Below are 24,084 nucleotides of genomic sequence, written 5' to 3' on the forward strand. Positions count from 1 at the left end.
GTGATAGGCCAGAACTCGGTACAGGGGTTCAAGGAAGGTTTGGATAGGTTCCTGGAGGATAAGGGGATAGAGGGGTACAGATAGAACTTGAGGTAGGTTATAGAAGTGGTCAGAAACCACTTCACAGGTCGCAGACCTGATGGGCCGCTGCGGGAGCGGACCGCTGGGCGAGATGGACCTCGGTCTGACCCAGTGGAGGCAACTTCTTATGTTCTTATGATAGTGTGTACAATTTCTTCTAAATAAATTATTAAATCGATGTACCTATACTGTCAAAATGATGCCTGTGCCCTTGTTTCTCCCTATTCATAGTCTGGACATTTTAGTTGTAAAATATTAATGGCTGAACGTCTTCAAATCCTGAACTAAAATCCAAAGAACCACCAGAAACACACTGACCTGGATATCCTTATTCTGATTTGGAAACCATTTCTAAATTGTGGTTCTATATATCTAAAGAAGAACATTTTAGGCAGGCCATTGCATGTTGTTATATGTCTTACTATGTTTTCATGTAATTAAAGTATTTTTATGATTTGCTTTTTACAATTGTTTTGCATTTTACAACTTTTACAATTTTTTTCTCCCCCCATTTCATATCCCTTACCTCATCCTAACTAAAACCCAATGTAGCAGCCTTTAAGTGGATCTGTAGGACTGAATCAGTTCGTATCAATTTTCTCCTAGTGTTGGCTCATTTACATGTTCTGTAAAGTGGGTTATGAGGATTTTTAAATCTCTGTAAATTCACAAATCTTATTGGAAAAATACTTCACTACTCGCCCAAGTTATACCGTATTTTTCGCTCCATAAGACGCACCTGACCATAAGATGCACCCTAGATTTAGAGGAGGAAAACAAGAAAAAAAACCATTCTGAACCAAATTCTCAATGCCAGGCTCTGCACCCAACTCCACACTCCTTGCCAGGCTCTGCACTCTGTCCCCCCCTCCCTTCCAGGCTCTGTACCCTGTCCCCCCCTCTGGTGGTCTAGTGATAGACCCCACGTATCCCCAGTACCTTAAATCATCCCCATCTCCATGTGCCCCCCAGTATCTTAAATCATCCCCCTGAACCTTTAATCATCCCCCTTGCACCTTTTTAATCATCCCCCCTTGCACCTTTAATCATCTCTCTTGTACCTTTTTAATCATCCCCCTTGCACCTTTTTAATCATACCCCCCCTTGTACCTTTAATCATCCCCTTGCACCTTTAATCATCCCCATGTACCTTTTTAATCATACCCCCCTGTACCTTTAATCATCCCCCTTGCATCTTTTTAATCATACCCTCCTGTACCTTTAATCATCCCCCTTGCACCTTTTTAATCATATCCCCCTGTACCTTTAATCATCCCCCTTGCACCTTTTTAATCATACCCCCCCTGTACCTTTAATCATCCCCCTTGTAACTTTTTAATCATACTCCCCCATACTTTTTTTTTTTTTAACCCTGTACCTTTTTTAATTCTTTCCTCCCTACCTCAACGGCTCCTTATTATTTCCGGCCAGCAAGTGCACGATTCAGGAACATGGCAGTCAGAGCCAAGCTTTACACGCTACCCCTTGGGCCCGCACCACTTTCCAAATGGCTGCCGGCAGTTCTTGCGAGTCCTGCGAGAACTGCTGCCAGCCATTCAGAAAATGGCGTGGGCCCAAGTGGGAGCATGTAAAGCTTGGCCTCGACCACAGCACTCCTGACTCATGCACTTGCTGCCGGGCATACAGAGCCGTATGCTAGACCACCAGGCTTGGAAAAAGGTTTGGCGGCGACAACAGCAGCGGGGGGGTTTAAAAAAAAGGTAGTGCAGCTGCATCGTGGGGGAGTCTTTTGTAATTATACTGGGAGGCTGGTGAGCAGTGCTGAAAGATGGTGCGGGGGGGTGTTTTGCAATTGTACGGGGGGCCGGCGGGCAAAGTGGTGCGGCTGGTGCGCTGGGGCTGTTGCAGCTGTGCGGGGGATTCAAATTTTGCACCTTCGCTTCATAAGACGCACTGAGATTTCCACCCACTTTTGGGTGGAAAAAAAGTGTGTCTTATGGAGTGAAAAATACGGTAGTTAAGTATCTCCCACAAAACTTAAGTTTTGTGAAATTTTCTGCATGAAATATTGCTATTCTGTAATCAATAATGAACTGATTTGATTTGCATGATTCTTTAGTTCATTAGCATTTTTGTATAATTCTTTGATTATGCAAATTTATATGCAGAAAATTCATTCTTTCTTTCGCAGGTAATTCTGTTTGTGAAATTGTTGACACTTGAACATACCGACTGCTAATTTGCCTATTACACTGAAGGTCTTTGGCTCAGGATCATACGCCGTGAACCCCTCCTGCATCTTAGGACATACGAAAGCTCAAGTAGTCTCAAGAACGGGAGCAGATCAAACTTTAATGACAGACCTGACACGGCCCATGTTTCGGCAACGGGCCTGTGTCAGAGGTCACTTCTCTGAATTGCTCCCACTCAAAAGATGGCAACAGGACTACAAGGTATAATGTGCAAATAAGCAAATGTGTCAGCAAGCACCCAGGCTGGTGCAGACGCATTGCCGAAATAGGGGTCGCGTCGGGTCTGCCATTAAAGCTTGCTCCACTTCCATTATTGAGGCTACATATGCTTCCTTTCGTGCTGTCTTATACCACTGTACTTTTAGACCCCCCCCCCCCCTCTGTCTCATTTGGTTCCTTCCAGCATCTTGCAATGTTAGCCCTGAAACTAGAATTTTTTTAGAAGCCATCTCTTAAAAATCTTCACAAAAAAAGTCAAAATCGACAAAAAATATACACCAAAGTTTTCAAAAGATTAGCAGAACGGGGGGTGGGGGGGGTGGGGGACAGACCTCAAGTGCCCACAGGCGTCAGATATAGAAAAATCTGGTCTGATCCCCAATACGTAGGGCCGGTCGGCGGTGGGTGTGTTGCTTACTGCTTCAGTTAGGAAAGTTTGCAGTGTTCCGTAAAAGCTAAGGGAAACCACTGGGCCTATTTCCCGATGAAGCCCCTTTGAGGTGAAACGGGGATGCTCGTTGAGAGAATTATTACTTTTTTCGGTCCTGGCTGCTCACCACCACCCTTAAAAGCTAACTAACTTTTATTGGTTTGTATCTAATGCAAGATTAATGGTACCAGTGTTAGGATAAGGTTTTTGGTTTTTTTTTGATTGTTCCAATGATAGCCTATGTTTTGGTGATCAGACAAGATTTTTCTTTGAATATTAGAATATTTCGGTATCATTCACATCTATCAAGTTTGCCTTGCTCTGGTGTATAACTCTTAAAAATCAGCATGACCTTCTAACTGCTGGAAATGCTGAAGCCTCATCTGATCAGAGGGGTAAAAGACCTACACAGAGACCAAATATGGACCTTATACAGACTTCGGCATTGCCACTGAGCCATCAGCTGACTCCATTTATGTATTTATAATAGGTTTGTTTTTTTTAAAGATTTGGAACATTTCTTTCTAATAGTATAATGTGGTGGGTGGGGCAAATTCTGTCCTCAAGTGCCACAATCCGGTTGGATTTTAGGGATTTCCATAACAAATATACAGTGGTGCCTCGCATAACGAACGCCTCGCACAGCGAACTTCATGTCTTGCTTCCTACAACGAACTTCGTTTCACACAACGAAGTCGCCCGAGCTGCATCCTTCCGCTCAGGCACTGCGCTTAACTGCCCTCTCTCCGCCTGGCTCCCTGTGCAGTGGCGGACCGTCGGCTCGCAGGGGCCCGGCGCCTACTGCTGATGCGTTGGGGGGGCGGAGCTACTCTCGCCGCTTCCCCGATGCTAGAAAAAAAAAAAATGAACAGTTAAGTCCCAGTTTTTGCCGCTGAGACTCTGCCCTCTTTCACTGTAAAATTAGACTCTACTTAGTCTGTCTTTAAATTTAAAAAAATGTGTGTTGTTTTAAAAAACAATTATGTTTTAAGATGTATCTAAATAAAAATAATAACAAAAAATTTATCTTTTTTTATGTCATCTTAGCATATTTTATGCTACAGAACGAATTATTTTTTTTAACATGTATTGTTATGGGAAAACGCGTTTCACATAACGAACTTTTCGCATAACAAACTTGCTCCTGGAACCAATTAAGTTCGTTGTGTGAGGCACCACTGTACATGCGATCTATTTGCATGTACACGTCCCCCTCTGGATTCGCGGTTTCCGTATCTACGGATTCGATTATTCACGGTTTTAAAACAAAAAATGTTTTTTCATTTTTCGGTCTATTTTAAGCCCTGTAAGCCCCCCCCCTTAAGCATCTAGCGGGTTTTCGGGGCAGGAGCGATCTTCCCACGCTCCTGCCCCGTGCAGATCGCTCACAGGAAATGGCTGCCTTGAGCTCCCATAGTCTCTCGAGCCATTTCCTGTGAGCGATATGCACAGGGCAGGAGCATGGAAAGATCGCTCCTGCCTGAAAACCCGCTAGACCACCAGGTAAGGCTTAAGGGGGAGGGGTGATTTCAAGGCTTAAAATAGCTGGGGGAAGAGGTGGTTAGGGGCAGAACCGGCCTGAATATTATTCACAGTTTTTTAATATTTGCGGGCCGGCTCTGCCCCTAATCACTACGAATACAGAGGGGGAGGTGCACTAGAGTGCAAGCAAACGCATAGATTTTGTGCATCTTCAAAACTGGGCTGCGGCCTTTGAGGGCTGACTTTGCTCATTCTTGATGCATAGCATTTATGGGTGAAACTCTTTGTGCAATGACAACATTTCAAAGCTCGGCAATTAAAGGATTAATAAACATTTCGTTTTAATCTATATGATCTATTAAAACATGTAAAGGTGCCTGTTATGATCAAAGCCTGAATACTGGAAAAGGTAATTACTGGACCAATTTTAACTATGATCTCTTATCCTTAGGATCGAAATCCTTGAGTCAAGCATTTCAAGGTAGTCATCTTAAGACCACAAGACTGGCGTTCATGCCATAGGAATATTATGATAAGGTCTGGAAATGATTGAAAATAATGTTTGCCATGTGTGTGTTCCACGGCATTTTATCATTCTCCATGTTAAAGGAAAGGCAAATATTTTTTGAAGCTGAGTAGGACATTTATTTCCATTCCATTCTTGTTCCCCTGTAAGACCGGGTGGAAAATTTGAACCCGTGTTGGTCTAGAAAAGTGTGTTAACATTTAGAATCCACTTGTAACTTCTAAGGCAAGTTAGCTTCTTTTCTGCATGTCTGGAAAAGGCTTGTCTTTTGAAATGAAATGTTAAATCTGAAAAAAAATATAAATCTGCCCAATGCGACATAAACAGACGTCAAAACTGAATGTCCCACAAGTTAATAGGTGGTTAGAGAATAGAATATTAGCATTGGCTAATCAGTGATCTGATTTCACAAGTGTCAGCGAAAAATAAATTTCAGTAAATTTTTTTAATATTTTAATTATTTATTGAACTTTTCCAAAATATGTAATCCACAAAATGTTGAGACAATGAAACTTCCCACTTAGTATTATAAATATTCACAAAAATGTTTCAAGTTTTATTATTTTTAATATACCGACCATCGACAAGTATCTAGCCGGTTTACAATGCTAAAATAGAATAAAAGATTAAAATAATACTTATGGGAGGGAGGAGAGTGAACATTAAAAAAAACCAAAACATTTTACAAAGACAAACATGAAAGTGAGGGTAAAAGGGAAAGGGGGGGGGGGTAGATAATTACATCGTTTAAAAAAAAAATTAGAGTTAAAAAGAAAAGGAAGGGAGACGGGATGTAACATAAGAGATTGAGTCGCTTCTTAAAAGCGGTTGGCAGACTTTTGAGAATGAGAAGTTTAGAAGCTGTGGAATGCATCTTGAAATAAGAACGTTTTTAGTTTAGTCTTGACTTTGTCAAGAAGATTTTCGTGGCGGAGTTGGGATGGCAAGGCATTCCATAAAGTTGGGGAGACTATGGAGAAGATAGTTTTCCTGGTGTAATAGAATTCTTTGATGGAGGGGATAGATAGTAGATTCTGATCTGCCGATCTGAGAGTCCGTGAAGGGCAAAGAAGGATGATGAGTTTATCAAAAAATGGTGGAAGACGCGAGAGTTTGATTTTAAAGACTAGCATAAGTATTTTATAAGTGATACGGTGTGTGATAGGTAGCCAGTGGGCTTCTTTCAGAAGGGGAGTAACATGATCATATTTCCCTATCTAATATAATAAAAGGCTAAGCTGCGCATGCGCATTCCCATCGCGTGTTCCGTTTTCCGTGCGCTGTAGGGCACCGCAGATAGGTGTGCGCATGTGTGCGAAACACTCTCCCTCCTCCCCCGAGGCGGAGGTTGGACGTGGCAGCTGTCGGCCGTGCTGTTCTTCGGTGTGCCCCGCTCCTTGCCAGCGGCTCCTCTCAGGATCCCCACCTGCGTCAGAAGTCCGATGCAGTCGGAGATCTTCAGAGGAGCTGCCGATTCCAGCACTTAAGATCTCATTTTGACTTCTGGGGGCGTGGAGGCTGTCAGCTGCGGCAGCTCTTGCCATCTCAAGGATAAACCTGTAAGTTTGCCGCCGCCGTTGCTGTCTTTCCCCAGAACCCACGCTCGTGACAAAACTGCTGCAAACTCTCCAGAGCTATACTTGAACACGTGAATGGCAGAGAGCATGTGCGGTGGCGGTGCACGTGCGGCAGGGCGCGAGCGCTGTCTGAGGGAAGTTGTCCCTCGCTGCCGCTGACAAACCCCCAGCAGCAGTAGTACATTGCCTGCTAGCATTTCTCCTCCGAGCCCCCGGCGCCCTCAGTGGTGAGAGAAAAAGAGGGCGGAGCGAGCCCCGGCCTTCTGTCGCGCATCCAGCTCCCTCATCGCGTCTGGCCATAAAAAAGTAAAGAACTAAATGAAAAAATAAACTATTCAAAGTTCTTAAAACGCATGTGGCCTGTGAAAAATTGCAGGACGATCTTAGGAAATGGGAAGACTGGGCATCCAAATTCAAGTTTAAATTTAATGTGGACAAATGCAAAGTGGGAAGAAAAATCCAAATCATAGCTGGCAGATGCTAGGATCCATCTTAGGGGGTCAGCAAGCACTCTACACATGCTGCTTCGGGGCCTTCTACTGCCCTGATTTGCTGGGCAGTAGAAGGCCCCGAAGCAGCGTGTGTAGAGTGCTGCAGAGGCTGCTGGAATCAGAAGGTTTGTCTGGACTGTGGGAACGGGGGGGAGGGAATGCTGCTGTGCCTGCTTCTCAGGGAAGTGGTGGGAGAGAAATGCTGCTGCATAGGAGGCAGGGAGAGAGACAGATAGAAAGAAAGACAGACAGCAGGAGGAAGGGAGACAGACAGAAAGAAAAGAAGAAAGACACAGGGGCAGGGAGAGACACATAAAGACAGACAGACAAAGGGGGCCAGGGAGAGAGACAGACAGAGGGAGGGAGAGAGAGAAAGAAATAAAGACACACAGACATATATTCTAGCACCCGTTAATGTAACGGGCTAAAATACTAGTCTTATGAATAATATTCCACTTTATTTGCTGAAGGTCAAATCTAATGGAAGAAAAAGCCTCAGGTCTAATCTGGTAGAGCTTAAAGCTCAAACCACCTCCACCCATATTATTGGCTCCAAAAAAACTTCCATTTAGATTGACTCTATGCCACTAAGGTTCTTTATAGGGACTGAGATTTTAGACAACACTTCAGATCCAAAATCCAGGGTCAGGAGATACAGTTGAACCAGCCCCATCACAGAGTATCCAATTTGTCAAATATCAAGGTCCAAGTGCTCAGCGATTGAGTATAATAACCTCTCCACTTAGCAACCAAAATTTCCATTTTCCCTATCTTATGCAGTCTCAGACACCATTCTTCCAGTCCTATCACAGTATTAGTTTTCCAAGAACCGGCTATCAAACACTTAGCTGCTGCCAAGCCCAATCTTAACAGTCTAGCTTTCCACTTATAAGGACAAATATTGTATAATCCCATGAGACAGCCCTGGGTCTCGGGGAAGGTGCAGGTGGAAGGGAGAGAGCTGCAGGTACAGGTGCAGGTGGAAGGGAGATGGTCAGCGTGTGCGGGAGCAAGATCCTGGGGATGCCTTCGACAGTGGCTGTCTCCCCTCCCAGCAGTTTCTCGTACTTGCCTGGGCAGTGATTCCTCAGAGGTGGCAATGGACCCAAGGTTAAGTAAAATTGCCTGCTGCAGGCAAGTGCTGCTGGAAGGGGAGGAAACCACTGTTGGAGGCTGGGAAGCTGCTGAATAAAGGGAGAGCTGCTACTGGACCTGGAGGGAGGTAGAAGGAGAGATGCTGCTGGGAGGGGAAGAGGGAAAGGGATGGGAAAAGAGTTACTGTTGGATAGGGGGAGAAGAGAAGGGAGAAGGGAAGGGAGGACAAAAGGAAGGAAACAGCTGGCAGGGAGATTACAGGAGGGGAAGGGGGTCAGGGTGGAATGGAGAGATCAGATGAGGGAAAGGGGAGAGACAGAGGAATGATAAAGTAGAGATTGATGCTGGAAAGGGGGTCAGCAGAGAAATGAGAGAGGGATAAAGATGCTAGATCTGGTGTAGGAGAGATAAAAATGAAGAAAGCAGTGGAGCTGGAATAAATGATGTAAAAAGGAGAGAGGAGACACAGGCTGGATGGATAGGGGAGAGGGGCATAGAAAGAAGTCAGATACATATGGAAGTGGGAGAGGGCAGACAGTGGATGGAACGGGCAGATGCTGGATTGAAGAGACAGGGCAGACACTGGAAAGAAAAGAGTGAAAAGAAGATGAAAGCAGAAACCAGAGACCACAAAAGGTAGAAAAAAAATAATTTTATTTCTATTTTGTCATTAGAATATATCAGATTTGAAATATATATCCTACTAGAGACATAACTAGGGACTGCAAAGCCCAGGTAGTGCTTCTTTAGCTTCCAGCTGGCTTAGGGCTCTCTCTGACCAGGGGGCACTTGCCTAACACTATTCTTGTCATGTGTGACTGCAGTATTCTGTTAGCATGGTATTTCTGTGTAGCATTCTGTAATAACTTGGCTTGTTCAGTTTTCTTGATAGTAGAGGGGATATATGTGAAGGGGAGGGGAGACAAGGGTTTTGTTGGTCCTTGCTCTGTATATTTGTATTTATAAAATGACAATTGTACAGAATATTGTTTCTTTTTATACTTTAATAAAATACATTCAATATAAAATCATAACTGAGGCTTGTGCGGATGGGATCAGATGGTTTGCGGGGACTGGAGCATCGTGGAGATGGGGCAGAAATGTTTTGGGTTTTTTTTATTTCAGTCTTAGTAGTTTGCCGGTCCACAAAAATAATTCTTTATTTCTGCTGCCGGGTCCACGGGTGTAAAAAGGTTGAAGAACACTGTTCTAGAGCTCAGATATGTGATGCCATAAATGCCTCATTCCACCAACGCCTAAGCGCCGTCCTCATCTGCACAAGCCTCAAAACCCCTTTAAAAATCATAGGTGTTCAAGGTTTGTGTGGTTAAGGCTGAGCTTCCAGGATTGGGGCAGGGACAGGGGCAACGACAAAATCTTGCGGGGACGGGACAGAGAAATTGAGTTCCTGCGGGGACAGGGAAAAATTTTTCTCTGTGTCATTCTCTAGAGTGTATGTTTGGCTAAGGAACAGTTCAGAATGGTGGACCGTATTTAGCAGCTCATAAAATAGCGGGGAAAAGTGATGCACAGAAGCGATGTGATTGCAACATACATAAAACACCAGTGGCATGGAAAGCAAGTCATCAGCAGCAAATTAAATTGTAATGTAGGAGCTTCCAGAAGCAGCATTAACGATCATAGGAAGTAGGAGTTGGCAAAAAGGCAGTCACTGCACGCATAAAACACACAAAATTTGTTTTGCAGGAAAATTACAGCACATGCTGCTTCACAATTTCCTGAGATTAATTACAGACTGCTCAGTCTTTCGCCTGAAACTGGGCCATTTGCCAGTCGCAGAGATTGATGACTTTGCCTTTCCCGCAGAGCCCGTAACTCTTACCATCCTTCGGGATAGGAATAAAAATTAAATCATCGCAAAGTCCTGCCAGTTTGGAGGGGACCAGTGGACTAACGAACCCAGAATGCATTGAAAACAGGAATCCGGCGACTTGAATCTCTTGTGCTTATGACCTCAGTTCCCCGAGATAGGTATTTTTCAGATTATTAAGAAATAGCTAATGCCAAAAAAAAAAGCAACTACCAAGGCATATGCATGAGGCTGATTTGTGTAAGATGGGCTTAATTTCCATATGAATAACTGTCGTTTGCATATGTATTAGTTATCCTGAAAATCTGACTTGTTTGTGGCAGCCAAGGATTGCATTTGGCTAGCCATAATCTTTACAATTATTCTAACACGCGGTGCATCATTCTGACTGTCCATAGGTTGACGTTTTATCACATTCTATACAAAGCTTTATACAATACCGATAAAGTCGAGAGGCGATAGATTAGCTAATCTGAGCCAATGAAACAATTATAACAGCTTTTCTACATTGTTTTATGACCCCTAATATTTGGTATGGAAGGTCCATTACATGTGTTTAGCTCTGCAAGTCAAAAAAATAAAAAAGTATTTTAACAAAAGGATTAAGATTGGCCAAACAAGAAACAACAGAGCTATCCACTAATATTTAGCTCCTGTAGAATTCACAGAAGAAAAGCGTTTGGTGGAATTTTTCTGTTGATTCAACCTTCTTTACATTTTCCATCTGGTTTATTATATCTGATCGATATTCAAAACGACTGAACTGGCTAGAAGAAGCCACTGACTGCTCGCCCTTTGACGTCACTTCCTAGCCGCAGGTCCCAGAAGTGACGTCAGAGAGAGCGCCGACGCCAACGCGGGCAGCAACCGCGTGTCGGGGAAGTAAAAAACAGGTAGGAAGGCAGGCAAGGGGCGCGTACGGCAAAGGAGAGGAGGGGGTCGGAGAAGTGGAGATGCGCTGCCCTTAGCAAAACGGAGCTTGGGGCGGACCGCCCCTAACACCCCCCCCCTCTTACTGCATCACTGGACTCAATCTTCTTTAAGTTTTCCATCTGGTTGATATTCAGGAATGGTTGAACTGGCTACAAATTTGATATCCCGCCAAATCAGGTTTCAAGGCAGTTTACTATATTTAAAACAATAGTGGATACATAAAAAAAAAATTTTTAAGACATATAAAACCCTACAAAGCCCTACATGGCCTACTGCTCAATTCTTGTTCTCATCGCCAAGACACTCCACACGTTCCCGATCAGTTTTGACCTACCCTTCAGTCAAAGGTTGTACTCAGAAAAGATTCATTAACTGACTCTTATCATACTAAGCCGCTTCCTGGGATCCTGAACTGGGCCAAATGGTTAGAATTGCAACCTCATATATGCATTTTGGAAAGCTATTAAAAACCCATCTGTTCTCAAAATTCTTGTCATCCCTTCAAAGCAGCAAACTGATGTGAAACTATTGTTAACTCGTCAATGCCAATATCCTATCTAGTGTAGCTCACTGACAACGGTCAGCCCATCTCTTTTGTAAACCGCATTGAACCAGAAGGCTTTTGCGGTATACAGTGCTCCCCCACAAATTCGCGGTTGGCGGTCCCGATCATTCGCAGTATTTTCCAACAGTGAATGACCGGGAAGAAGAGGGCAGCCGGAGCACCAGCGAGTGAAGGAAATCACTCGCTGTATGCTCCGATCACCTCTTCCTGTACTAAAGTCGGGCCTCACCAATCAGGAGCTGCCCCGGACATCCTGTATTCGAGCATTAGATTTTTGTTCCCGACATGCATTACTTTGCACTTATCCACATTGAACCTCATTTGCCAAGCTCGATTATGTCACGTTGCAGATCTTCGCAATCCCCCTGTGTCTTCACTACTCTGTATAACTTCGTATCGTCCACAAATTTAATCACCTCGCTCGTCGTACCAATGTCCATATCATTTATAAAGATGTTGAAGAGCACAGGTCCAAGCACTGAGCCCTGCGGCACCCCGCTGGTGACGCTGTTCCAGTCTGAGAATTGTCCATTTACCCCACTCTCTGTTTCCTATGCTCCAGCCAGTTTTTAATCCACGTGAGTATTTCACCCTTGATTCCATGGCATGCAATTTTCCGAAGTAGTCTTTCATGTGGAACTTTGTCGAACGCCTTCTGAAAATCCAGATATACAATGTCAACCGGGTCGCCCTTGTCTATCTGCCTGTTTACTCACTCGAAGAAGTGCAGCAAGTTCGTCAGGCAAGATCGTGCTGGCTGGTCCTCATCAGATCATGTCCGTCAAGGTGATCAATGATGCGGTCCTTTATCAGCGCCTCTACCATCTTTCCCGATACCGAGGTCAGACTCACCAGTCTGTAGTTTCCCGGATCTCCCCTCAAACCTTTTTTGAAGATCGGCGTAACATTCGCCACCTTCCAGTCTTCCGGAATCTTTCCCGATTTGATCAACAGATTGGTTATTAGCTGAAGTAGTTCAGCTATAGTCCCTTTCAGTTCCTTGATGAACCTCAGATGGATGCCATCCGGTCCTGGGGATTTATTGCTCTTAAGCCTATCTATCTGCCTGCATACCTCTTCTAGACTGACCGTCAACCCTGTCAATTTCCCGTCTTCGTTTCCAGCATATAGCCTGATGGGTTCCGGTATGCTGTGTATATCCTCTTCGGTAAATACAGATGCAAAAAATGTGTTCAGTTTGTCGGCAATTGCTTTGTCCTTCTTTAGCACTCCCTTTATTCCTTTCTATTAATAATAATATTGTAATTTGTAGCTAAAGAGACATATGATCAAGAAACTGTTTATTTTACTTTTGCGATTATGATAAACATACTGAGGGCCTCAAAATAGTACCTGGCGGGCCGCATGTGGCCCCCGGGCCGTGAGTTTGAGACCACTGATTTACAACCTCCCAGCCATTGAAGCTCTCCCCAGCCCATCCTCCACCAAACGGCCATATACAGACACAGACCGTGCAAGTCTGCCCAGTACTGGCCTTAGTCTTCAATATTTACTATTATTTTCTGATTCTAGATCCTCTGTGTTCATCCCACGCTTCTTTGAATTCTGTCACCATTTTCCTCTCCACCCCCTCTCTCAGGCATCCACCACCTCTCTGTAAAGAAGAATTTCCTTACATTGTTCTTGAGTCTACCACCCAATAAATATTTTGTAATATATTCATAGTTTAAATGATTAATTTATCTTATAAGTTAATATTTATTTGGAAACAAAAATATAGATGATTGAAAAAATAAGGGCCAGTGATGAGAATACACAAGTTTCCTACTGCCATGAACTGTTGTTTGGCGGCAGGGGGTGGGTCGCTGAGGCCCGAAGGAACTTACCAAGATTATTTCAAAGTGGATTTGAGATTCGTGCTATCTATTTCACTTGGGATATATTTTTAAGGTTATACATCATATGTTGACATACAAAGACGACAAAATGATGATACAATTATAAACCATTTATTAGTAGTTGGGTGGATCCAGCTTAAACCCTTCAAAATTAAGGCCTCTACAACTAACATGACCTACATAGCAATCTGGTCTGTTATTATTTCATGAACAATGAATACGTTCAATCTATGTGTTTTACACCAACAATCCTAATAACAATAGGCTTTTGCTGGAAAGAGCCTGTCTTAATTATTTTATATTTTTATGAAGAATTTTTTATATAAATATATATATGTAGAGATTACAGACCTGAAGTGCTTGCGGTTATTTGGCGTTAGAACTAGCCTTAGCAGATAACCTAACTGCGGGCTATCAATGGTCCGAAACATCTCTTTTTGATTTTATTATTATTATTTTTATATCTGAAATTCGCTTGTAGTGAAGGTATTTTGTGGATGGCAGGTTCAGTTGGATTCTGTTAAAGATTCTTTTTGATATTGACCAAATAGTTGGATGAGAGGGGCTGCTGAGTTTCCGTATAGAATCTGGTATAGGATACATGACGATCTGAAAATTATTCGGGATGATATTGGGAGCCAATGTAGTTGCCTGATGAAGGTTGTGATTGAATCAAATTTATTTAATTTGTAGATTAGTCTAACGGCTGGATGAGTTGCAGTTTGTGGATAAGAGTAGTGTTGATGCCAAGGTAAGCGGAGTTGCAATAGTCTAGTTGAGGCAGGACCATCATCTGGATGATCAGAGCAAAGTGGTGTGGGTGGAAGTATGATCTTGTGAGTCGCAGTTGACGCATAGTGTAGAGATGGTCTTTTCCGAAGGCTAGATATTTGTAGTTCCATTGAGAGACTGTCGTCTAAGATGCAGCCTAGTGCCCTATTGGATTTTTCCATTATGAGAGTGATGCAGTGCGGAAAACCAATGGCTTTGGTCTTAGTGGCATTCAGTTTTAGCTTGTTGTTCGTTGCCCAGGTTTGAATTTTATCTATATTGTTTGAGAATTTTTTCAGCAATATTAGGATGGTTATTGGTTATGGGGATGATGAGGAGGAGGATGTCGTCGGCATAAAGATAGAACAGTTTCGTCTTCCATTTTGATGTGTCCCCAGCGAGCTCATGAATAAATTGAATAGGATTGGGGATAGTGGGGAGCCTTGTGGGACACCACAGAATGCCTTCCAAGGGTTGGAGTATGATTCTTGCGATTTTGTAGGAAGTCGGCGAACCAATTCAGTACAGTCCCTGTTATTCCAATTTCCGAGAGTTTGGTTAGGAGTAATTGGTGGTCCACTGAGTCGAATGCTGCCATCTCAACACCAATATTAGAATTGGCCGGCTGATATATATTTTTTTTCCATTTTGTTTCCCATGTTGTTTGCAGCATTGTTTGTTTTGTGTGTGCTTTCGTTACTGTATTTCCCCGAAAATAAGCCCTAGCATGTTTTTCGGGGTAGATCTTAATATAAGCTCTACCCCTGAAAATAAGCCCTAGTCGCCAGCAGCGCTTTCCTCCCCCCTCCCGCCAACCCATCTCTCCCTCCCATCCGAACCGTGAGACACAAATAAATGTATCTTATAACAAACAGGCAGCGTCAGCAGCAATCTAGACAGGCTGCTTCACGGCCTGGGCCGTTCCTCTGCCGCGTTGCTGATGATGTCATCAATGATGCAGCAGAGGAACGAAGAAGCCTGTTCAGATTGCTGCCGACACTGCCGGTTTGTTATAAGGTACATTTATTTCTGTCTTGTGGTTCGGATGGGAGGGAGAGATGGGTCGGCGGGGGAGCGGGCGGGGGGTGCGCAGCGTCAGGGGGGATAGAAAGATGCTACATGGGGGCATGGGAGGAAGGGAGGGATAGAAGCTGCAAGGGTTCTGTTGCACAAGGGATGGGAGGAAGGGATAGAAATACTGCACATGTGGGGGAGAGAAAGGAAATAGGAAGAATTGGGGTGGAGGAGAGGAAGGGAGAGATGATCATTATACATGAAAAGAACAAGATCTACCCTGAAAATAAGACCTAGTCCCTTTTTCGGGCCCAAAATTAAACACGGTAGTCTGCATGCTCATTTAAGGGGCAATACCGTTAAAGTCAGTCTGTCTTTGCAAGCAGTGCACACTATTTAGAACAGCGTCCCAGAAATTTTTTGACGCCTTGTATTTGAAATATCACTGGTTGCCTATTTGCTATAGGATACTATTTAAAATCTTGATTCTGGTCCATCAGGTTTTTCACCATCATCAACCTGAATGTTTACTTTCTCTAATAATCCCATATATACCAATGAGAACATTAAGATCAATGCAGGATAACAGGTTGGTTCTCCCCCTCGGTCAACAGGGCCAGGTGATAATCAACAATATATAAAGCTTTTTATTTCATTGGTCCTCAGCTATGGAACCATCTATTACAGGATATTAGATTAGAAGTAACCATGCAGGCATTTAAGGCAAGGTTAAAAATGTTTTATTTTTGTGAGGCCTTTGGGAATGATATATCTTTATCAGAAATTACCCATATTTATTGAGGAAATTCGACTCGGTGTTATGACTCCAGGGATTGTGGTGGTTAGGGGATGTTCAGATATGATTTAATTTTTTTAAGCTAGATTGTGTCTTTTTTTAAGACAAATATGATGTTATAATTAGTTGTAGTTCTTTGAGGTCTTTCTTATCATTACTGGAGTTCCTTTTAAAATAGAATTTGTACTGTAAAACCATTTAGATCAACCAGTATAACAAGTTTTAAATAAAACACGAGTGCTTCCCGAGCTAACTCTATAGATATCTACCCACAATTTTAATGGGAATGCCCCCCAAATGGCTGTGTTAAAAATTGTAGCTACCGTGCCGTGAAGGTCTGCGCAAAGCTACAATGAATTGCAATTATTACTGCAGCATAGCAAAAGAGGCCCTTAATTATCTTACACCTATACCTGAATAGATTTAAAAACAGAACCTCCAGTTTTTCAGATTTATCGTAATTCGTCTTTACGTAAAAAGAAAAATCGAGAAATGTCCATTGTCTTATGACACATTTACTTTTGTCTTGTGCCTTTGCAAAACAATTTAGAAGCAATGTATGTGCTTAAATCCCTATATATATGCTTCTGGTATTGCGTATACAAAAAATAAAGTTATTATTATAATTATATATATATATATATATATGTTTTACTTTTTCAACTTATATTTTGTGAAAATAATCTTCCTTTTTATTTACCGTACAATTTGTGGCCCACTTAAACGAACATCAGTTATTTTAAAAAGAAGAAAATACATATACAGTGCTTTTCCTCTCTTCTACAGACCCTTATGCTCAACGAAGCCCTCTTAAGAGCGAATTTCTGAAAAGGCCTCGAACGTTTCACACAAAGCAATTAAATACCGCTGAACCACCAATGTGAGAAACCTCAAATTTAGGTCTGGCTCTTACAAAGCTCATATCAATCTAAATGAAAAGCTTTCTTTCAAAACAGAGACTTTGATGAGGCTTCTTTACCTTGCTTCCCAATTAAACTGACAGGGATACACAATTTCAATGGGCACCCAACACATTACGAAAAGTCTAAATACTGCGACCGACATAATGCCATTCAGCCATTCTTTCAGACCAACTCGAACAGTTTCCTGGGATTCAGTCTTCCGTCATTGTGGAGGCTTACATGATTGCTGGCCAAGCCAAATTCTAGCTTTCCGATGAATGCAATACAACAAATGTTTCATTTAAGCTCCCAGCAATTGTACATTGCTCCCCCAAGACAGTCCTTCACTGGTAAGTATATGCAATATTAATCAAAGCACCACAAAGCGCATGGAGGCAATCATTCTGCAGCATCACAAAACTACTCTGATCACTGGTACCGACTTTATTTTCCCATGACCACGGAGGAGAAGGATTAATGAGTTTGGTACATGATAGCATTTGTTCATGGTTGCAGTTCTACTAGTCTCCTGAAGGGGGCATAATGCAAAATGTGTGGTATATTATGTTCTAACATTGTCTGGCAATACTTTGTCATGTCCTGTTGCACATTAAATATATCTTATTCCTTTTTAATGATAACAGTATGCAGTCAATTAGTCATGCTTTCATTGCTAGTGTGTAATACCATGCATTTACATTCACGTTGTATTATTAACCTACAGATCACAAACACGGATTTTTCCAGAATGCTATCTTCTGCAGAGTAAATTCTGATGCATGCTGCAGATGGGAGACCCAAGATATTTCTTGGCTTGTTATCATATTGATTTTTTCTGTGTGGTTTTTTTTTTTTTTTCTTTTACTTCTACAACAAAGTTCTTGTAATTGCATAATAGTGGAAAACATGAGACTGAACTACATATGTTGCAAATACAACTTAAAAAGGCAGTCGAGCCTCTTATTCATTGTTATCCACTCCTCCCCCTCCTCAGACCAACTTTAGAACCTGAACTGTGGAGGAAACAAAATTCCAAAGATCTTCTAATCTACTTGCTTGATATTTAATCGTGGTGGTCAGTGGTTAGGTGAACTGCCAGCCGTTGCAGTTAAAATGAAACAGGATATCACCCAGTGCTGAATATCTGGTCTCGGTGTTGACATGGAGAGGCAGCCCTTTTGCTTTCCTAACTTCATCCAGTTAGCAATCCCAACAAGATAACGTCTGGCACTGCCCAGGCTCCATCCAAGGACCACTCTGGAACTGTCCCAATGTGGGTTAGAGGGGAAGGGAAGCAGACTGTATACCACCTTTTTGTGGCTTTGGCATTTCAAAGCTGACATTCAAAGTGGTGGGCACTGAAGGATTACGTGACTTAGCTAGGGTCACAAGGAGTAGCACCAGGATTTGATCTCACAACCTCTGGATGCAGAGGCAGCAACTCTACCAGTGAGCCACACCTTCAGTCTGTCCTAGTAATGCAATTCTTATGTTCTTATGTGAGCTGAGTATAGGACAATCAAGCCATTGTGACATCACTGATGAGGCTGACTCTTAGGCATTGGTGGAATGAGGCATTATGACATCACAGTCTCAGCTCTGGAATGTTGCCGCTCTTTGGGTTTCTGCCAGGTACTTGGGACCTGGATTGGCCACTGCTGGAAACAGGATACTGGGCTTGATGAAAGGGAATGGGGACTTGTACACTGTGTTTTTGTGGCTTTGGCATTTCAAAGCCGACATTCAAAGCGGTGGGCACTGGAGGATTAAGTGACTTGCACCGGGATTTGATCTCACAACCTCTGGGCAGCACCTGCCATCCTTCTAGAGGACATATTCCACAGCATTATGCGGTTAGCCAGAGCCGGATTAAAGGGTAGGCCAAGTAGGCACGTGCCTTGGGCCCCGGCTCCAGACATCCAAGTATTGCCTCCTCCTGCCTTCATTATTTAGTGCAGCCGAACTTGTAGTTTTCAAAAGGCTGCGGGCAGTGGTTCCTACATGCTGCCCGCAGCTGACCTGCTCGTGGCCTTATGAAGACTGTGAGTTTGGTTGCACTGAATAATAAGGAAGGAAGGAGGAGGTGCTACTTGGATGTCTGGAGCCAGGCTTGAAGGTACCCTTTCATGGGAGAGGGGACATGGTGGGCAGGGGCAGAGAGGGGGCAGGGCCAATTGGCTATGGAGAGGTGGAGTCATGGGGCCCAATATATTTGGGTGCCTAAGGCCTACTGAAAAATTAATCCTGGTTAACAGCACTTCTTGAACTTTTTCGGTATGGCGGTATATAAGAATAAAATTATTATTATTATTATTATCTACCCCTACAAGGTTACCTGAAACAGAAGGTAAATTGAGATGCTCAAGGTCACAAGACGTATGAGAAAGACAATTTGGATTTGAACCCTGCCCTCTCTAGTTCCACTGCTCTAACCAATTCTGCTCATCTTTTCAATGCCCAAGGTTCCTTATTGCTTTAACAAGATAAATAAAAATTACCACCACAACCAAAATGCAAAGAAAAAATTTAATAGGAGAACAATCGAGTTTTAGGTTTCAGCTAGCTTGGAGATATCGCCTATCAAGTAGCAACTAAGAGGCTCCTGGCCAAATTTTAATTGCTTGTCCAGGGCTATCTGTTAATATTGGACAGTACTTCTGAATGGCACACGCCTGTACTGTTTGGTTATTGTTTGGATGGAACCTCCAAGGAACCAGGGCTTAAATCAGCAGCCATATTCAGACTGCTAACCAATTAACTGAGATGCTAAAGTCAGGACAGCAAAGCAGAGGTAATGGGACACTGGTCTGAATATTGACCAGCGGCTGGTTAATCTCAAAGGTGTGGCAGAGAAAGTGCCGCCTCTCCCCTTGTCTTATTTCCTATCCCACCCGGCCAGGAACCACAGCACACCCCCTTCCCATCCCAATCTCTCCTATCCCCTGAAGAAAGAAGATAGTGGGCCCGAGCCTCCACCCCACCCCTTTAGGCCTCCCTGGGCTTACCTGGATGATCCCTGTGGTCTACTGGGAAAAATGGGCAGGAGCAATGTCCAGGGCGTTCTTGCCTGATGCGGCAGCCGATTCAAAATGCCTATCGTGACTTCTAGTTGCCTTGGGAGTACCACAAGGCTGCTGCTAGAGATCATGGCAGCCATTTTGAACAGGCTGCTGCATGGGGAGGAGTGAATGGGCATCGCTCCTAATTAGGGTTACCATACTTCTGAAAATGAAAAAAGAGGACACATGGACCCTTAGACACACAGTTACTTAAGCCAGGGGTTTCTTGGCCTAAATGAATTCAACTATGTTAAGTGCCTGCCGGTGCCTAAGTCAAACTATACCCAAAATGCACCCCCAAATCCGCTCAGAATCCACCCCTAAACACACCTACTTGCTGGTAGGCACCTACCGAGTCAGTTGCCTACTGGCTAATTAACGCCCCCCCCCCCCCTTTTTAAAAAAAAACTCTGTGGCCATGGCTGCTGTGCGGCAAATGCTCCAATGCCCATTAAATCCCTACAGGCGTCAGAGCGATTACTGCAACAGCAGCACCCAGCCACTACCGCGGCTTTGTAAAAAGATCCCTAATTTTTTTAAATTGTTTTAAAATTTTTTTTTTTTTAATGTGGTTTTCAATTATCGGCACCGATTGAAGCAATTTAAAAGCAATTCAATTAAATTAGGCGCCTGGATCGGCTAGGCACACCGATCTAGATTCTCAAAACTTTAACGCGGTTGCTAAACTGGTTTCCGACGGTTTAGCCTGCATGCATTTTAGCGGCGGATTATCAAAACGGATTATCTCAGTCTTTAACGAGTTTTCTAGCAGTCTCCGACCTTGCCATGCAACATTGAAATGAGCACTCCGGTGGATTCTTAAAAATCGCCGAGCCATCCTCCAAGTACGGCATCGGCTTTTGGCGACCATAATCAGCGACTGCTCCGGGGTGCCGGTACGGTGACAGCACTGTTAAAAGTGCATCTTGTGGTGTCTGTTTTGACTGTATAGCCCCCTTTGGCAGCAGGAGAGATGCCCAATGTCTCCCGCCACCAACCAACACCCTCAACTGTCCTTGGCAACAGGAGAGATGCTCAATCTCTCCCGCCCAACTGAAACCCCCCCAACTCTCCTCGGCAGTGGGAGAATTGCCCATGCTCTCACGCTGCCACGCAACCCTCTCCCCGTGCCTCCGACGACCCACAATACTTTATTTTCAGATAGCTGGCTGGAGGGATGCCTACTCTCTCCGGTCAGCTGGCCCGCCTCTTCAAAATGGCAGGCCTTCCCCTCCACGTGCATCCCGAGATGCACTGGGGAGGGGCCTGAGGCTCTGATTGACCTAGGTTGTTTAAGGCCCCTCCTATGGGTAGGGCCTTATGTGTCTGGGCCAGAGTCTTAGGCTCCTCCTTGGTGCATCTGATGCATCCAGGAAAGAGCCTAAGGCTCTGATTGGTAAAGACGCATAAAGCCTCACCCATAGGAGAAGATGCACCGGGATGCACTGGGGAGGGGAAGGCCCACTATTTTGAAGAGGCAGGACAGCTGGTTGAAGGGAGTAAGCAACCCTAAGGCCAGCCATCTAACCAAGGTAAGGGGGAGAGGGCAGGGGTCTTCAGAGGCACCTGGGGGGGGGGGGTTGTTACATGGCGGCAGGAGAGCATGGACATCTCTCCCACTGCTGAGGGGGTGGGGGTGGGGTGTTTCTTGGCAGTGGGAGAGATTGGACATCTCTCCCGCTGAGGGGGAGGGGTGGTATTGTGTAGGCAGCAGGAGAGCATGGACATCTCTCCTGCTGTCGAGGGGTGATGACGCGGGGGTGTTTCTTGGTGGTGGGAGACATTGGGCATCTCTCTCACTGCCGGGGGGGGGGGGTTTGGGGGAGGGGGTGTTAGTTGGCAGCAGGAGTAGTGGGCATTTCTCCCGCTGTCCAGTGGAGGGTTACTTGTCCTGGCAGCTTGATTTTTTTGTTGTTGTTTTTTTACATTTATTCTGCACATGTGCCCATCGTTATCACCAGCGATGGACACATGCAAACTTAGCAAATTTTTGTTACTCTCCGACAACCTCATTCGCATAAGCATTTTTGGGAGAATGACTCGCTTTTTTTAAAATCAGTACTCTAACGGCTGCAACAGCGGCCCATTGATTTTTTTTACATGGATTTTTGAGAATCTAGGTGAACTTCAGACGCAGTTTTACTTGTAAAATCTGTGCCAAAATGCTTAAGCACTGTCCATGTGTCTATGAATGAATTTGTGTGAAAAAAAATAATGACTTTTTTTTTCTAGTAAAATCCATTTATTATCACAGGAAAAAAAAAATATCAAATTTTACTCAGCACGAGTTTCCATCTTTCTTTATCTAGATTTTAAAAGCCTCCAGGCCCAGCTATGGCCAGCACCGTGTAGCGCGGGGGTTATCTGGCGCTGTCTCTTTAAGCGTTCAGACAGTGAGGCGGGCTCCTGGTGACTCATGCCGCAGGAATGTGGGAGTTCTCCCATTACTCTGCCTCTAAAGGCTTTTAATTCTAGCTTTGTGATGAATGGGGAAGGCTCGGAGATGAAATGTTCAGAGGCTCCATGTACCAGCACTCCTGCTCGTAATTATTTTTGTACAGAATATGTCAAGTGTTGCGCTGCACAAGAACTCGCTTAGCATGCAAACGTTTTGTGATTAAGTGAGGCTTACTTAATTAAGCACTTTGTAATGACTCTTAAACCAAAGAGTAGTGGATTAGTGCATCCTATTTGTGTCTATCATGTTAAGGGCGCAGTAATAACAGGTTGCTACAGACAATTAGGGTTAGAATACAAAGTGGAGGAAGAAAAAGCAACCACCAGGAACTCTACGACTTAGAAATGCTTTTTTTTTTTTTTGCAAGAACTAAAGCTAATACAATGCCATTTAGGGACAAATTCATTAATGTTTTGTTTTTTAACCCACAAAAACAGAAAGGGAGAAAAGCCTATTTGTGAAACAAGCTCTTAATCATTTACCGCTCACAGTGCATAGACGCCCATAGAGCTAGTAAGGCCTGGGCCCAGGTGAGGCCTAGTAGGCTGTGCTGGACTGCTAAGGCACAGGGACTTTTGGAAATCCTGAACTGCTGTCCAGGATTTTTGCCATGAGTTGTGGGTTTTTTTTTTTTTTTTTTTCTTGTTTGCCATTCTGTTTGAACTATTATGGAATAAAGAAACCTGAATTAGAATCCTGCAAACTTTGAAGACACAGTATTGAATGTGGGACTGGTTTCATTATTCCTTTTTGATTTTGGGTTTGCTTAATACCTTGCCTGTAGAGCTGGACTCCCTATCGAGCAGCGCGCCCGGTGCAGTAAACCTGTGGTCCACCAGGGGCGCTATCAGCCTAGGCAGGGCCATTTACTGTCGCATCTAAGCTTCATTGTTACACTGCAGCAAACACGGTGGGATAACACTTTAGCACAAAGCCCTGCACACGACCATGTCATCTGGATTTAGAAAGTTGGTTATTCTGAGATACAGCATTCCCTCGGTCGTTCGCGGTCCCGGTCATTCGCTGTGTTTTCCGACTGTGAACCGCCGACAAGGAGAGGGCAGCGGGAGAAGCAGGAGAGAGCAGTACTTTTAAAACCAACTCCGGGGGACTAGGGCAGGACTGGAGAGAAAGGGGCTAGTCGGGAATAGGTGGGGGGAAGAGCGGCGGAAGCTTTAAATAAGTGGCCCCTGTACCTGCTTCACTTCGGCTGCGGCCTTCGGTCCCGGAGAGCAGAGCAAGCAGAGCCACAGCGGCAGAAAAAAGAAGAATGAACAGTCTGAGAAGAGTGGGCATTTTAAAATTACATCCAGCGGCGATAGTGGCTCGTGACAGCTGTACTCTGCTGGAGAGCAGAGCACCTTTGCATCCGGTGGCGTCCCGCTAGCAGCGCGCGGCAGCACTGGGGTTGGAGAGCAGGCACAGAGAGCGGGTCGCCAAACGACCAACAGCGCTGGACCCAACGGACTAAAAAAAAAAAAAAAAAGTACGGGGAGCGTGTCAAAGCAGTCTCCCCCATGAAAAACTGTATTCACGGTTTTTCAAGATTCGCGGGGGTTCCTGGAACGGAACCCCCATGAATATCGGGGGAGTACTGTAATTGAATGTCACTTTGCCATGTGAAACGGCTACGGTATCGGTCTTACTGAAGCTTAACTACACCATAACATCTCTTGTTAGTCCCGTACAATTTACAGTCTCATTGCATTAGCATGGCAAATATCTTTCTAATTTGAAAAGACATTTAGGGGGGAAAAAAAATCGACCGATGCCGAAGTTAAT

Source organism: Geotrypetes seraphini, chromosome 8 (genome assembly GCF_902459505.1).
Source record: "Geotrypetes seraphini chromosome 8, aGeoSer1.1, whole genome shotgun sequence".
NCBI lineage: Eukaryota > Metazoa > Chordata > Amphibia > Gymnophiona > Dermophiidae > Geotrypetes > Geotrypetes seraphini.